We start from the raw sequence: 16,454 nt of genomic DNA, 5'->3' as shown, positions 1-16,454 counted from the left end.
AAGCATTAGGAGACGTGACTGAGTTAGGGTGTTGGGCCGCAAAGCAGATAAATTTAACGTCAGAAGTAATTACGCAAATGCTTAATGATGTAGATAGCACAAGACACGCTGTTTTGCAAAATAGAGCTGCAATTGATTTTTGCTTTTAGCACAGGGTCACAGGTGTGAGGATTCAGAAGGGTTGGTTGGTCTCCTTAGCGAAAGGTGGCCTGATGATGTTTATAGTCATTCTAACGATCTTAATACTGTTGCCCTGCCTTTTTCACTGTATCCAACGTATGGTAACCAGTGCTATGAAACGTGTCTGGATCACTCAAAGAAAAGAAGGGGGATTTGTGGAGGACCACTTGGAACAAAATGGACACATGAGCAATCCAGGACTCATGTCAATAGCAAGAGTTTGAGTTAGGTCTCACGGCCTAGCATCAAGGTCATCTAAAAGACACTCGCAGGGGCAGAATGAGAAAGTTGGCTCAAGAAAAACACCTCCCGGATGTGGAATGCAAAACTTGGCAAACATAAGGACTTATAAGGCCTTCGCGTGAACTGAAAGCTTTAGCCAATCATAAGCTGTATCTATGCATGTGTCTTGCTAAGCTCAACCAATTAGGATTGTATAAGGTCCGCGTGGACACTCAGAGAGAATATATAAACAGCTATCAGGGCTTAATAAAGTGTCAGCATTTAATCATATTGGTTGTCATGCTGTCCGTTTATCTCCCGCAGGCTTGGAGCAACGTGTTTTAGTGGAAGGTGTCCCTGCCAGTGGCAGGGGTTGGAACTGGATGAGCTCTAAGGTCCCTTCCACCCCAAATCAGTCTGGGATTCCATGATTCTCTGATGTGCGAATGTTGGCCACTCTCCACATCTCGTAGGTGGATGTGATGCCCTGTTCATTGTCCAGGTTGAGTTGTGACCCCTCACATGCTCCACCTCTGGATGAAAGGCATTGAGGAAGAGCAGCCTGTGAGGGACCTCCCTGAGCCGGCTGGGCAGAGGCTGGTCCCCCCGCGGTGACTCCCGGAGCACCTCTGGGTGCCCCGTACCCATGGGCATGATGCTGCCGCCATCACAAAGCCATGGCGGTCATTGTGGAGACGCTCATTGTGATGGGGCCCCCCATGGTGAGCGTGGGCTATTTAAGGAGCGAGAGCCCTGCAGTAACCAGTGCAGACGAGACCCCTCCCTCGGGAGGCTGCATCTCCCCTGGCTGCCCTGCGCATCCAGGTACGTGTTCTTTGACTTTTCCATCCTACTTTAGTGTTTGCTTGAAACACGTTGTGGGTGCGTGCTCTAAAGGGAGGAGAAGCTGTCAGGAGATGTGCTGGTGCCATCCCAGCTGGAGGAGCAGGGGAGAGGTGAGGAGGAGGCCCTGGGCTTGTTCATGTGCTTGGAGCTCAGCTCTGGCTGCAGAGGTGCTGGGGGCGAAGCAGGAGCCTTGTGTGTGCAGGAGCTGCTGTTGTGAGAGGTGCTGAGAAGGTGTGAGGGCAGGAGCAGCCCCTGGGCAGTGCAGCTGCTGGTGCTGTCCCTGGGAGCTCAGCACAAGGGGACCTGCCTGGCTCTGGCAATGCATGCGGAAGCCCACCGGGCATTGCGGAAGGCAGGAGGGGTCCTGGTGGGCTCTGGTAAAGGCCAGGCCAGCGCCGGGCATTGCGGAAGGCTCCAGTGCTCTGCTGGGCTCTGGCAATGCATTCTGGAAGGTGACAAAGGCCCTGGCAGGCGCAGGCACAGCCCAGAAGCCCACCGGGCATTGCAGAAGGTGGGAAGGAGCTGCTGGGCTCTGGCCACTCCTGCGCAATCCTGACTGCGGCAATGCCCGCGGGAGCCCCTGTGCTCCCACAGCAGCAGTGCCAGGACAGGAGCTGTTGCTGGGCCTCCCCTGCCCTTGGCAAGCACTGCCCCAGCCCCAGCAACACTCGGGAGCTGTGCTTCCTCAGCCAAATAATGCTGCTTCCACCTCCGTGCCCATCCAAATAGCCGAGCTCCAAGAGTGCAAACGTGCAGCCCCTGCTGCCACAGCAAAGGGGCCAGGACAGGGTTAGTGTTTAAAGCCAGCCGGGAACTCAGCACCAGCAGCCGCTCGCTCAGCATGCGGGTGGGATGGGGAGGAGAATGGGACCAATGTAAAACCTGCAGGTGGAGATGAGAACAGTTCAGGAACTAAAATCAAGCACAATTTAATATTAGTATTATTGTTATGAATAATAATGGAAACATCAAGGGGAGCGATATGGAACCAAAAGGGGAAAGAAAACACCAATAGGCAGCAGTGATGCCCAATACAATTGCTCAGCACCTGCTGAGCTACACCCAGCCTGACCTGAGCAGCGACCCATCCCTTCTGGGTGACTCCCCCCAGTTTCTATGGCCTGAGGTGTGATGGGCCCACCGGGCTGAAAAGCATTTATATTAGAGTGTATAATTTATAATAGTAAGATACATATATTATATAATCATGTCTATTATTATTTAATAATTTTAGTTACATTATAGAATCATGGAAACAGAATAGTTATGGCTGGAAAGGACCTGAAGATCATCTAGTTCCAACCCTCCTACCATGGGCAGGGACACCTCGCACTAAACCATGTCACCCAAGACTCTGTCCAACCTGGCCTTGAACACTGCCAGGGATGGAGCATTCACAACCTCCCTGGGCAACCCATTCCAGTGCTTCACCACCCTCACGGTAAAGAACGTCTTTCTTCTATATAACCTAAACTTCCCCTGTTTAGGTTTGAACCCGTTACCCCTTGTCCTATCACTACAGTCCCTGCTGAAGAGTCCTCCCCAGCATCCTTGTAGGTCCTGTTCAGATACTTGAAGGCTGCTATGAGGTCTCCATGCAGCCTTCTCTTCTGCAGACTGAACAGCCCCAGATTTTTCAGCCTATCTTCATACGGTAGGTGCTCCAGCCCTCTTATCATCCTCATGGCCCTCCTCTGGACTTACTGCAACAGCTCCATGTCCTTTTCATGTTGAGGACACCAGAACTGTACGCAGTACTCCAAGTGAAGTCTCACGAGAGCAGAGTAGAGGGGCAGGATCACCTCCTTTGACCTGCTGGTCACACTTCTTTTGTTGCAGCCCAGGATATGGTTGGCTTTCTGGGCTGCAAGCACACACTGAAGCCAGCTCATGTTAAGCTTCTTGTCAACCAACACCCCCAAGTCCTTCTCTGCAGGGCTGCTCTGAACCTCTTCTCTGCCCAACCTGTAGCAGTGCCTGGGATTGCCCCAACCCAGGTGTAGGACCTTACACTTGGCTTGGTTAAACTTCATAAGGTTTGCATCGGCCCACCTCACAAGCATGTCAAGGTCCCTCTGGATGGCATCCCTTCACTCCAGCGTATCAACCGAACCACACAGCTTGGTGTCATCAGCAAACTTGCTGAGGGCGCACTCAATCCCACTGCCCATGTCGCCGACAAAGATGTTGAACAAGATCGGTCCCAACAACGACCCCTGAGGGACACCACTCGTTACTGGTCTCCAACTGGACGTTGAGCCATTGACCACAACTCTTTGCATGTGGCCATCCAGCCAATTCTTTATCCACCAAGTGGTCCATCCATCAAATTAATGTCTCTCCAATTTAGAGACAAGGATGTTGTGCGGGACAGTGTCGAACACTTTGCACAAGTCCGGGTAGATGACGTCAACTGCTCTGTCCCTGTCCATCAGTTCCGGGGCTCCATCATAGAAGGCCACCAAAATGGTCAGGCAGGATTTCCCCTTAGTGAAGCCATGTTGGCTATCACCAACCACCTCATTGTTTTTCATGTGCCTTAGCATGCTCTCCAGGAGAATCTGCTCCAAGATTTTGCCAGGCACAGAGGTGAGACCGACTGGTCTGTAGTTCCCTGGGTCTTCCATTTTCATCTTCTTCAAAATGGGGGTTATATTTTCCTTTTTCAAGACTTTGGGAGCTTCACCTGACTGCCAGGATTTTTCGAATATGATGGACAGTGGCTTAGCAACTCCATTTGCCAACTAACTCAGGAGCTGCGGGTGGATTTCGTCAGGTCCCATGGAGTTGTGCACATTCAGGTTCTTAAGATGGTCTCGAACCTGATCCTCTTCTACAGTGGGCCTAAGGTCTTCATTCACACAGTCCCTGCACAAGCCTGCCAAGACTTGGGCAATGAGGTCCAATTGCATGCAACATCTACAGCGCCCTCCCTTGACTGTCCTGCAGCACGACGCGCAGAGCGAGAACGTCCGTCCCCTGCTGCCACACCCGAAGAGCCAGGACTGAAAGCTGCTGCTGGGCCTCTTGTGCAGATGGTGAGCTCCAGAACGGTGCTACTGACATTGCTCTGGCTCCTCGCTTTCCCACCTGAAAGTCCAATTGCTTGCAACCTCTTCAGTTCCTGTTCGAGGACATGCCACTACCAAGCATATAGGGCACAAACATTTGGCCCCTGCTCCCACACCTGAAGAGCCAGGACAGAAAGATGCTGCTGGGCCTCTTCTGTACACGGTGAGCTCCGCAACAGTGCCACCAGCATTGCTCTCGCTCCTCGCTTTACCACCTAAAAGTCCAATTGCATGCAACCTCTACGGTGCCTGCTTGAGGATGTCCCGCATCACAGCATGTAAAGCACGAACGTCCAGCCCCTGCTTGCACAGCTGAAGAGCCAGGATAGAAAGCTGCTCCTGGGCCTCTTCTGTACATGGTGAGCTCCGCAACGGTGCCACCAGCACTGCTCTCGCTCCTTGCTTTCCCACCTCTATGGCGCTTCCTCTGAGCATTCCGCAGAACGGCATATATAACACGAATGTCCGGCCTCTGCTCCCAAAGCCGAAGAGCCAGGGCAGAAACATGCTGCTGGGCCTCTTCTGCACACGGTGAGCTCCCCAATGGTTCTACTGGCATTTTCTCGGTTCTTGCTTTCCCACCTAAAAGTCCAAATGCTTGCAACCTCTACTGTGCCCTCTCGAGGACGTCACGCAGCACAGCACGTGGAGAACAAACGTCCTGTCCCTGGTCCCACAGCCGAAGAGCAAGGACAAAATGCAGCTGCTTGACCTCTTCTGCATACATAGAGACCTACAACATTGCTACGTTCATTGCACTCTCTCCTCTCATTCCCACCTAAAAGTCCAATTGCGTGCCACTTCTAAGGCCCCTCCTCGAGTCCGTCCCGCAGCACGACAATTAGAGCGCTAACGTCTGGCCCCTAGACCCACTGCCAAAGAGCCAGGACAGAAATCTGCTGCTGGGCCTCTTCTGCACATGGTGAGCTCCGCATTGCTCTTGCTCCTAGCTTTATCACATAAAACTCCACTGGTGTACTGCCTCTCCTCTCTGGTGCCCGCTCTTGGATGTCCTTGCGCAAGGCTCAGAGAGTGCGAATGTCCGGCCCTTGCTTCTACAGCTGAAGAGCCAGTACAGAAAGCTACTGTTGGGCATCTTCTACACTCAGTGAGCTCTGCAATGTGCACCAGCATTGCTCTTGCTCCTTGCTTTCCCACGTGTAACTCCACCTACGTACTGCCTGTAATGTTTTTTGCCCACTTTCTCACATCCTGAGGCATGGCTCACAGAGTGCACTCATCTGTCCCCTACTCCTACAACTGAAGAAATGGGACAGAAATCTGGTGCTGTGCATCTTTTACACGCAGTAATCTCTGCAACAGTGCCACCAGCATAGCTGTTGCTCCTCACTTTCCCACCTAAAACTCCATCTGCTTACTGCCTCTCCTCTCTGGTGCCCACTCGAGGTCTTCCTGCAGCCCAGTGAGTAGAGCACTAACGTCCGGCCCCTGCTCTCACAGTTGAAGAGCCAGGACAGAAAGCTGCTGTTGGGCCTCTTCTGCACACGGTGAGCTCCTCAACGGTGCCACCGGCATTGTTCTCGATCCTCGCTATTGCATCTAAACTGAATATCAATCTGCGGACTGCCTCTTTGATTCTCGCTCTCGCGTTTCCTGGATCAGGGCTCACAGAGTGCGGATGTCCTGATCCTGCTCCCACAGCCAAATATCGAGGACAGAAAGCTGGTCCTGGGCATCTTCTACACCCACAGATATTTGCAAAAGTCCCAGAAGCATTGTTCTTGCTCCTTGCTTTCCCATCTAAAACTGAAGCAAACTCTATGTGCTTCCAGTCCAGTACAGACTCTCAGGCGTCCTGGAGCATGGCTTACAGTGTGCTAACATCCGGCCCCTGCTCCTACAGCAGAAACACCCACCAGAAATTTGGTGCTGGTCTTCTTCTACACACAGTGTAGAATACCACGTGTTGCTCTCACTCCTCACTTTCCCACAGAAAACTAAAACTCCTTCTGCATACTGCTTCTCTTGTGCCCGCTCTCAGTCTTGCTGGAGCACATTTCACTGTGTGCAAACATCCTGCCTCTGCTTCCACAGCAGAGGAACCAGGACAGAAAGCTGGTGCTGGGCTGCTTCTACACGCTGTCAGCTCCGCATCGGTGCCAACAGCACTGCTCTTGCTCCTCGCCTTCGCTCGTAAAACTAAAACTCCTTCTGGTCCCTACTGCCTGTGCAGGGAAGGTGCCCTCAGCGGCCCCTGAAGCTTGCAGTGTTTTTCCTCACATGCGACTCTTCAACTGAGTTCTGCAGCTGGATGGGGCAGCTCCTTTACACCAGCTCCCTCCTGCTTTCCTTGCGGAAACTGGGCTGCACCAGGCACAGAGAAGCTTTCTCTTCAGTGCCCATGAACACAAGTTACACACTATATAATCTACTAAAATTTAAAACTCCTTATCTCTATGACAAGTCTAAGCAGTCTCTAATGTATCGACCTTGCACAAGGGACTTGGTAGAACAGTTTTAGAATGACAGTTGTGATAGGAGAGTCATAAATATAATTAAGGTGTTGCCTAAAGTTTTAACCAGACTTCTGAAAGAAGGGGCAAGTGGAGACGTAAACGTGAGAGCAATGGGAAGGGCACATGTCCAGATAGTCTGATGGAAAGATGTCCTTAGACATGGCCATTTGATCAGGAGAGGTAGAAACAAGTGAACAATGAAGGTGATGAAGTTATAGACAGAGTAGGGGTAATACAAGTACAGGGGAAGATCAATATTTCTTCTCCTGCCATTAATACACTGCCTGGAATTTCTCATTCGGTCATTGCTGGACACGCCAGGTGTAGAATATACTCGAGTGAGTGAGCTGATCGAAATGTGCTTGCATATTTGTGTGCATACTGAAACAAGAAGTTAATATTTTTCCATTGAAACTATTAACTCGAGTCAGTGTCAAATTGCTCAGTTGTCTTGGTTGTTCAGCTATCTATCTAATCTACTGTAAACATGGCCCGCTCATTGTCCCACCAGAGGGACTGAAGTTCCAGTAAGAGGTCAATAGAAGGCAGCAGAGACCATGAAATATTGAGCTTGATGCCATACCCAGTTCTTGTAATGGGGTGGGACATGCCGCAGAAAGTTTCTGTACCTGTATTAAGAAAATATAAATATGTACTGACATCCGTACTGATATTACTGGGGAGCACTTGCGAGGAGAAATCCCAGTGCAAAGCCCAGCGCTGCAATAAAAGAATACTGGCTGAACAGTCTCATTGGATGCTAAGTTTGATTCTTTGCTTCGCTGTCCCCTGAGGCAGCTCCAGGAGGAAGCCCAAAGCAGGGGCGGGCGGCACCTCCTGACCATAGAGCTCCATCGTGCGGGAGGGTGCCGGTGGCTGTGGGGGAAGTGAGCTGGATGCAAGGGACTGGGCAGGCCCCGAGCAAGTTCCTGCAAGCCCCCAGCTCAAGAAGAGCTTCTCCTGGGGCCTGGTGGCCTGGGCAGAGCCAGCCTCTGCGCATGCTGCACCGGCCTCCTCCATGGGGTCTGCAGGCAAGGCTTTTGCATTCCCCAGCACTGCTTTGGGGAGGGTCTGCCTGTGGCCCTGGTTTCACGGATCTCTGGCCAGGGAACAACCTGCTGGCTCTGCACCTGAGTCTGCTGCCAGGGCAGGAGACGTATTGTGCTAGTTGCATGACAGGCTGCCACAGCTGCCCGGCGCAGTGAGCTCACAGGGTCCTAGGAGCAGCTGGACATGTCCGAGCAGCCTGCTGGGCACGGCACAGCGGTCTCAACTTGTTGGGGGGCAGGTCCCTCCTGACCCCTCTGGTACTTCCCGCTTCCCATTGCCACCTTCTCCTGGTGTCAGGAAGGCATTCAAAACGCCTTTAATTTCCCAGCATACATTCACTTCTCCAGAGCAAAGCCTGTCTTCACATCCAGGGAGACAGCCATGTGTGCAGTTAATTTATAGATTCTATATGCCCAAATTCAGCAAAGAAATGTTTTGCAGTATCCATATAGAAAAAAAGCAGGAAAACACCTCTGGAAAATGCCGAAATGAAATCCTCCTTGAAGTGTCATTAAACACCGTAAGGAAGTAAAATATTTTGAGAAGTCCAGCTTCGGGATTTAGGGACAACAACAATGGCAACAATGGACAACAATGGCAATGGATCCATGTGACATTTTGACGTCACAGCAAGTGGCCCTTCAGCAGAGGGGGCTGGAGACTGAAGTGTTATTTCTTTAGACAAACTTCAGATCTGTAGGCAAAAGCTCACCAAGCCTGTTGTGCAGCCCCGTGACATTAACCAGGCTCAGACGAAACATTCTACTAGAGCCCGAGGGCCATCCAGAAACAGCTCAGGGCCTCGTAATGCTTACTTAAAGGATCCAGAGCACGAGCAGTGTTCTCTTCCATCCTTCCAATTACAGGGCAAGATGAGGAAAGAAACAGAAAGAGCCAGCAGACAAATACACTTTTCCGAGCCTTGTGTCACCAGCAGAATAGGGTGTTTTTTGATCACAACACCAGGCCTGTTGGTGGCAAAAAAGGTTGACCTCTGTCAAAGGGGGAAAAGAATCTTTGCACAAGAGTCAGGGGGCGCAGTGAAAGAGCTTTAAACTACACTTGAAGGCAGAAGAGGAGAAAGCCAGCCTTCCTAGAGAGAAGCCTGTGGGTGGCACAGCAATGCTGGAGGGACTGTGTGCACCCTTCGGTCTGCCGTCTCAGTGGAGGGAGGTCTTTTCCAACCTCAACTATTTTATGATTGCACATTTCTCAGCTCAGGCAGAATGGAAACAGGAGTGGAACAACAGGGAGGTCAAGCTGGTCTGTAACAGTTACAACTCCTGGAAAATGGCCAGACACAAAAAAATCAAACTGGGTTTGAGGGCATCTGTGAACCAGGCACATGGATATGGCATCCTATAATGGCAATGACTGACAGCAGCCTTCCACCCCGACATCAGCATAGCCAGCAAGCTGGGATTTACCCAGGCAGGCATAAGGAAGGAATGGAGTAGATGTTGGTGAGACAAAGCTTCTTGAACTTCATGCCAGTCAGGCTCAGTATTTTCCTGCTTGATGTGGGAAGCCTGGAAGACAAAAATGCTGCAGAAGGTCTGCAGTACAGATATGCTCAGGAAACCCCCACACTTGCCAAGCAAAGCAATAGAGCCACCAGAGGCTTTCTGCACTAGGTCTGCAATTTCAGTTTTAATAGATTGGCCGCATAACGTGTTATGAGACCACCATAACCAACTCAGACTGCCAGCCCCAGTTTCAACAGCAGGAGCCTCCAACATGAGCCCAATTCAGTGGCAGATACTTTTCTGCTGCAATTAATCTCACATCCTTCACAGTCAAGACTGCAGTTGCTGATACACATCCCAGAGCTCCTCCTTCGAGCCTGAAGCGATCCTGCAAAAGGTGTTGGTTGAACTACAGCAGCTGAAGATGCTAAAATGCATTCTCAGCTCTAGCATAGAGGATTCAAATGCCAAGGCACTCGCAACCTGGCATAGACTTCAACTGTAGCAGCACTCAATAGCAAGCTCTGGAAAGCACTGGACTCACGAAGTCACTAAATCTGTTTCAACTCTGCCCATCTTGATTATGGCCCCCAAGCTTCATATTAGACCGTGAATCAAGAGACTTTCCACTTACCTTCAACGTGACAGACTTCGGAGTCATGGAAATAAGGTTGTGTCAAGACGTAAACTTCGGCACAAGATCATTGCCTCAGGAAGCTCATAAATTTTCTTTGTTTGCTAATCAAGCAGTCAAATAATTCCTTTGTGGAAGGGACAAGAAAACAAGACAGCAGGAGAAGCACAGATCTCTGCTGTTCCCTGAACACTGTTCTCTGCAGCTTAGTTCACCCACATTCCCACTTCATGTAGTGAAAGACCAGGCAGGTTTTATGGAAGGCAGTGCCGGGCCGAAGCAGAGTTCTGCTGCTCTGTGACAACCTAAGGTAGGTACAGAGCAGTAAGCACAGTTCGTTGGAAAGATCCAGCCTCCTATCTTTTAGAATGACACAAAGGCATGATGGGACAAAGCCAGGCCTGGTAAAGGCTACAGTCTCCCTACCATCACATTCTTTCATCATCTCTCACCACTTTTTTGTATTTTTTAAAGCATGCTACCTGTAGTTTTCATTCAACTATGAAATAGTAAATTTTAGCAATTTATAGCACATTAGATTAAAAAGAGAGAAGAAAACTGAGAGAAGAATAAACCAGTCTAACTTGCCTGTTGGATTGCAGGGTTTTTTTGGGTTTTTTTTTTGCCGCTGTACAACTATTTCCTTAGCCTGTGTTTTCATGAGCCTTGAAAAACATGTTCCATGTCTTTGCAGGGCTCACCACATCCAAGCACTCAAGACAGCGCACCTCCTGCCAGGAGCTTCTGTGTCACATTACTGGCTGTCAGTATTCAGGTCTGCTGAGAAGCAGAATTGACAGAGCAATGCTGTGCAGGAGAGCCACAGGGGATTCTGCATACGAAAAGCAGGGAAGAAGCTCTGGAACATGGTCCTAAAAACCTCAATCTCTCTCTCAAGCCACGTAAAGAAAGTTCACTGTAAATACAAACAAAGCAGCTCCACAGAAGAGCTCAGTGCACAATTAAGCTTGTGAGGAAGGGTTTGGAAAGGAGGCACTTGTAACATAACCCTCCTTCTACACAGCAGGAAGAAAAAATCATCACCTGCTCTTAATAACTGTGTACCCTCAAAGTCTTCTGAGTCCTTTCAAAGCAACAGATTAACAGACTGGGGGAAGATCATGGGGAATGATGAGTGCAAAACCCAACGTTCTCCTGGGTGTAGCCCTGAGACAGGCCTCATATTTACAGTCTGTGCTGGCTCTTCACTTCTGCTGAATCCTAGTTGGATTTAAAACATCAAGTTTAAATCCTCATTGGTTTGTGGCTGATCTCCCTGGGATGGCAGCAGGCCAGGACCAGGCTGAAATAATCAAAAGATGGCTAAGTAGGTGAGGACAGGGTGCGCGAACAGGCTGGCACCTGCTTACCTTTGGGACTGCTGTTTCCCAGATGATGTGGTCGGACTTGCTAGATTTTCTTTCTAGCTCGGTGTTCTGCTGAGACACTGCCTTCCACAGGACTGCACAAGACTGCACAAATCCATGCTATGGACATCCAAACCTACAAGCCATGCACATGTGACAGCATTCAGCAACCCGCACCATCCAGCTCCCAGACACAAGGCCATGAAAAGATGTCATTTCATGGAGAGTTTACTTAGAGGGCTTCCCTTTCTTTCACATGGTGTGAAGGTATATCAATTTGTGCCATTGTGTCAGCAAGAGTAAAGTCCCATCGCATGTAGCTTACAGAAAGTTTCCATTTATTCCTGAAGAAAAACCTGCACGCCTCTAGGAATGCCACAGGAGGCTGCCCGATTTCAGCAGTCGTCCCTCAAACACAGTGACCCCTTATGCAGCAGCAGAAATAAGACACTATAAGTCAAACGTACCAGCTGAATGCGAGCTTACTGCTGCACAAGGAATTCTGCATTCTGCCCATAATTAAATCCAAGCGCTGCTTCATATTTGCCACATCTTAACTAGGAAGACAGCACAGATGCCTAGAAAGTCAAAGGTGAACAGTGCAGTTCTTTGCCATGGACTTCCCAGAGACGGAAGTCCCTCTCAGTTCCCAAGATCTGGAGTATGTCTGTTTGTATTGTAAAATGTTATTGTATCCAAATGCAATTTGTCATTCTTGAATTGTGTGACATGATTATGACTACGTGAAGTATGAAAAAATCATATTTGGCACCTATTTAATAGGTATATTCTTAATGAATACAGAGCTGAGATAAGCTTAAGCAATGGCTTAAGCCCTTTGCAGGATACACTGTATCTATTCAGATGGCTGCAATGAAACCAGAGTCTGACTCCAATGTGCCATTAGTGCGGAGACACTTCCCTGTTACTCACTCCTATCATGAAGCATTGATGCTAAAGGTGTTTCCCTGGAACACAGGGGAACCAGACTTGAGCAAGGAAGGTCAAAGTGAAATGAAAGCAACAGTGCTCGTCTAAAGCTTTGTTCATAGTTCTGAAACAGGAGAGTGGACGCCTGGCCAATGCTCTTACAATGGGCAACGGTGAGAACATGAGAAACTGCAGAGGACCACAAGTAAACGATTACTATCATGCTTACCTCTATTCTGCTTGTATTTGGCTGTGACTCTGTGTAACAGTTGGAAACCTAGCTGAGAGTTGATTCCCTCTCTTGACTGAGAGACATAACAAAAAGTATGTTTTTGTCACAGTATATATATTCTGTCACAACAGCATATATATGTATAGGTTCATGGTGACTGTCGGAAACAGGCAGGAAAGCATGAATGAGCAGTTGTTCTATGTTCTTCACACTTCAGCAGGTCGGGGCGCCTGGCCATAGCTTTCCTTGTGGCTAAAACATGAGGAGTCTGGGGGATCCCAGTGGTGTTTTGGGGGCTCTGAGGATGTTTTAGGGTGTCCATCCAGCATTGTGGGACTGGTTTGGGGTTTTTTTTCTTAAATATTTCAGGGGTATTTCTGGGCATAACAGGGGTGGTTTAGAGTGATCCACCAGAGCAACCTGCTCAAGGCCCCGTCCCACCAGGCCTTGAACACTCCATGTGATGTGACAGCCACAGCTCTTCTGGGCAACCTCTGCCGGTTCTACACCACCGTCACTGGGAATAACTTCTTCCTAATGACTGAACTGAATCTAATGTCTGAATCTGTTCCCCCTTGCATGTCACTGCACACTCTTGTAAAAAGCCCTCTTCAGTTTTTCTGTAGGCCCTGTTTAGGTGTAAGATCTCCCTGGAGCTTTCTCCTCTCCATGCTGAACACCCCCGGCTCTCTCAGCCTTTCTTCATCAGAGGCGTGCTCCAGCCCTTGGAGCATCTTTGTGGAGCATTTTTTATCTTCATAAGCCCATCATTGTAGGATCATAAGAGAACAGAGGTTGGAAGGGATCCCAGGAGGTCTCAAGTCCAATCTGTCAGAAACACGGTCAGAGGAAGTGGTTTAGCGCGTGATTCAGTCCCAGTTAGAAAACCCCAAGGCCAGAGACTGCACAGCCTCTCTGGGTGACCTGAGGCAGCACTTGCCTGAGCCTACGGAAAAAAGGGGATTTTTTTATGTCTTGGCTGAACCTCTCCTCTTTCACGATCCCCCATTGCCTTTTGTCCTCCTAACATGCACCATGATAAGGAGCCTGGTTCTGCATTTACCATGTCCTCCTTGCTGGTACAGGCAGCCAGTCCCCGACAGCTTTCCCTTCCCAAGATCTCAGGTCCCCATCAGCCTTCCCTTCTCCGGGCTGGACAAGCCCAGCTGCCCCAACCTCTCCCCACAGGCAACATGCTCCAGTCCCTGCCTGTCCTGAGGGCCCATTGCTAAACCCACTCCTGCTTGCCAATAGCGTTCCTGAATTGGGGCTCTGAAACCTGAATGGAGTATTCCAGAGCATCCCTTCCCTTGTTCTTGTGGCCGTGCTCATGGTCATACAGCCCGGGATGCTGCTGTCCTCCCTTGCTTCCAAGGCACACGCTGCCTCCTGTCCAGCTCCTGCTCACCCAGACCATTCCCACGGGCTGCTCTCAGCCAGGCAGCCCCAGCCTGTGCCTTTGCAAGTGGCCTGCAGGGATATTTGTCTCCTGTGCTATCCTCCCCAGGACACCCTGAGAGCTCTGCAGCACCCCCCTGCCATCCCATCTCTATCACACCAACACAAGAGCCCCGGCCTTCGGGATCCTCAAGAGCTCTAACTGCTCCAGGGACAAAGCAGCCATCCCAGACCTGGAACAGCCAGAAAGCTGATTTCATTCCTGCTTTGTGAAGACATTTCACAGAGCAGAAGTTGCAGCAGGATCATTTACTTTCCTTAAATATTAGGAGACACCTCCTTGACACAAAGTCTGTGGGTCATACAATATGAGCAGATACTGATATGTCTTTGAAGAAAACACCACCACAAGTAGGAAAAACGCCAACTGTAAGGTAGGAAAGACAGACTTGGCCTGTCATGACTTAAACTGAGAGCCATTTGCTGAGGAAAGCAAGCAGTGTATCGCTGCTGAAACACATCTAGACATCAGTCTCCTTAAGGCATCTTTGAGCTCCTGGTTCCTTAGGCTGTAGATGAGGGGGTTCACTGCTGGAGGAACCACTGACTACAGCACTGCTAACACCAGACCAAGGTTGGGGAGGAGATGGAGGGGGGCTTCAGTTAGGCAAATATGCCAGTGTTGACAAACAGGGAGACCACGGCCAGGAGAGGGAGGCTCGTGGAAAAAGCTTTATGGCATGCCGGCTTAGAGGGAATCCTCAGCACGGGCCTGAAGATCTGCACAAACGACCCCACAATGAAAACAAACTTTCAAGTGCTAAACAGGTAACAACCACAAGAAACCCAACTTCCCTGAGGTAGGAGTCTGAGCAGGAGAGCTTGAGGAGCTTGGGAATTTCACAGAAGAACTGCTCCACAGCATTGCCTCGGCTTAGGGGTAGTGAAAATATATTGGCTGTGTGCAGCAGAGCAGTGAGAAATCCAGTGCCCCAGGCAGCTGCTGCCATGTGGACACAAGCTCTGCTGCCCAGGAGGGTACCGTAGTGCAGGGGCTTGCAAATGGCCACATAGCAGTAGTAGGACATGACAACGAGAGGATAAAACTCTGCTGAGCTCAAGAAGAGAACGAACAATATCTGTCCAGCACAGCCTGTGTGGGAGATTGCTGTGGTGTTCAGGGGGGAATTGGCCATGGATTTGGGGACAGTGGTTGAGATGCAGCCCAGGTCCAGGAGGGAGAGGTTGAGGAGGATTAAATACCTGGGGGTGTGGAGGTGCTGATTGCAGGCTGTGGTGACGATGAGGCTGTTGCCCAGGAACACAGTCGGGGAGATGCCCAGGAAGAGCATCATTATAATGATGCTGAGAAGATCATCATTATTCCCTAACTGCTTGAGCTGCACACTGGGCAGATGGTATAGAGAGAGGGGAACCACTATCGATCCAGACCACAAGCTACGCTGATCTAGCTGAGGCAGTACAGAAAGCAGCTTGTATACAGGCAATGTATAATAGAGTTGCGGAAATCCCCTATGTCAACACCTATTGACCCTGATCGATTAAATCCTCTCATTCGCGTTTTCCCTAATTGCCTTAAAACTTTTGTATTCAACATTCAGGACTGCATATAAAGTCAAGGATGTAGGCGAGGCCAACAGGCTTACGCACTAATCTGGAACGAATTTTTACACGAAGTGGACAAATACGGAAGCCAAATGGGCTGGGTCGGTTCATTCAGAGAAAAAACCCCCAATCATACCTGAAAGGTTCGCTAAGTTTACACTCAAAATTCTAAATCTGACCAAATTCATACTCAAAATTTTAAATCTGTTCGTTTTTCTACCCAAAACTCTAAATCTGATGAGAGGTTTAAACCTAACAAGGAACAAAATGAATTGTGGCGTAAATCTATAGATCTGGGTGTGCCTTGACAATTCATACACGGTATGTCTACAGAGGATCTCCATATATTGGTCCGATCTCAATCTAGAAAGAATAACCCTGTAGGGGAAAAGTGTTTAACTAGAGAGTCCCCAACCCATGAAAAAGTCACAAGAATTCAGATATTTGACACTTTTTCTTACTCAATAGCTACCAAGTCTTGTATTGTCGATGAGTTGGTCTGCTGGTATGTGGCATATGTAAGGCACGGACGCAGAGCATCTTCATGCAGCGAATCACTTTATTGCCTATTGCTCTAGCTTTTATACCATTCTAGCAAAGCTATCTTTAGCCTATTGCTCTAACTCTTATGCCAAACTATTTTATCACATCATGTTTAGTTCCTGGTTTACAGTTTTGGTTTTTTCAACATTCTTCGTCGTTTCACAAACAGTCCCAGAATAACCAGTTCCTTATCTTTCTGTTTTCCTACTCCTGTCCAGCTGGGTTGCGCTGCTTAATCACACAGTGTACTTTGCTTCTTCTTTAACTCTTTCTTCTCCAGCCAAGCAGCTACCTCTCTTTGGCAATAATGAAATAGTTTCCCTCCTCTCCTACGCTGGTACAATTTTACTTTTTTGGAACCCAATATGGCAGTTTGCCATTGGCAACAGCATGAACTAGCATTGTCATTCAG

General features: G+C 49.3%; 1 pseudogene; it reads right to left on the bottom strand.

Moving 5' to 3' along the window:
- Positions 1 to 14,330: 14,330 nt before the first annotated feature.
- Positions 14,331 to 16,454, bottom strand: part of LOC115615363 — a 53,998-nt pseudogene continuing 51,874 nt past the window's right edge.

Source organism: Strigops habroptila, chromosome 13 (genome assembly GCF_004027225.2).
Source record: "Strigops habroptila isolate Jane chromosome 13, bStrHab1.2.pri, whole genome shotgun sequence".
NCBI lineage: Eukaryota > Metazoa > Chordata > Aves > Psittaciformes > Psittacidae > Strigops > Strigops habroptila.
The sequence above is the reverse complement of the archived record's forward strand: the minus strand, read 5'-3'. Positions and strand labels throughout refer to the sequence as shown.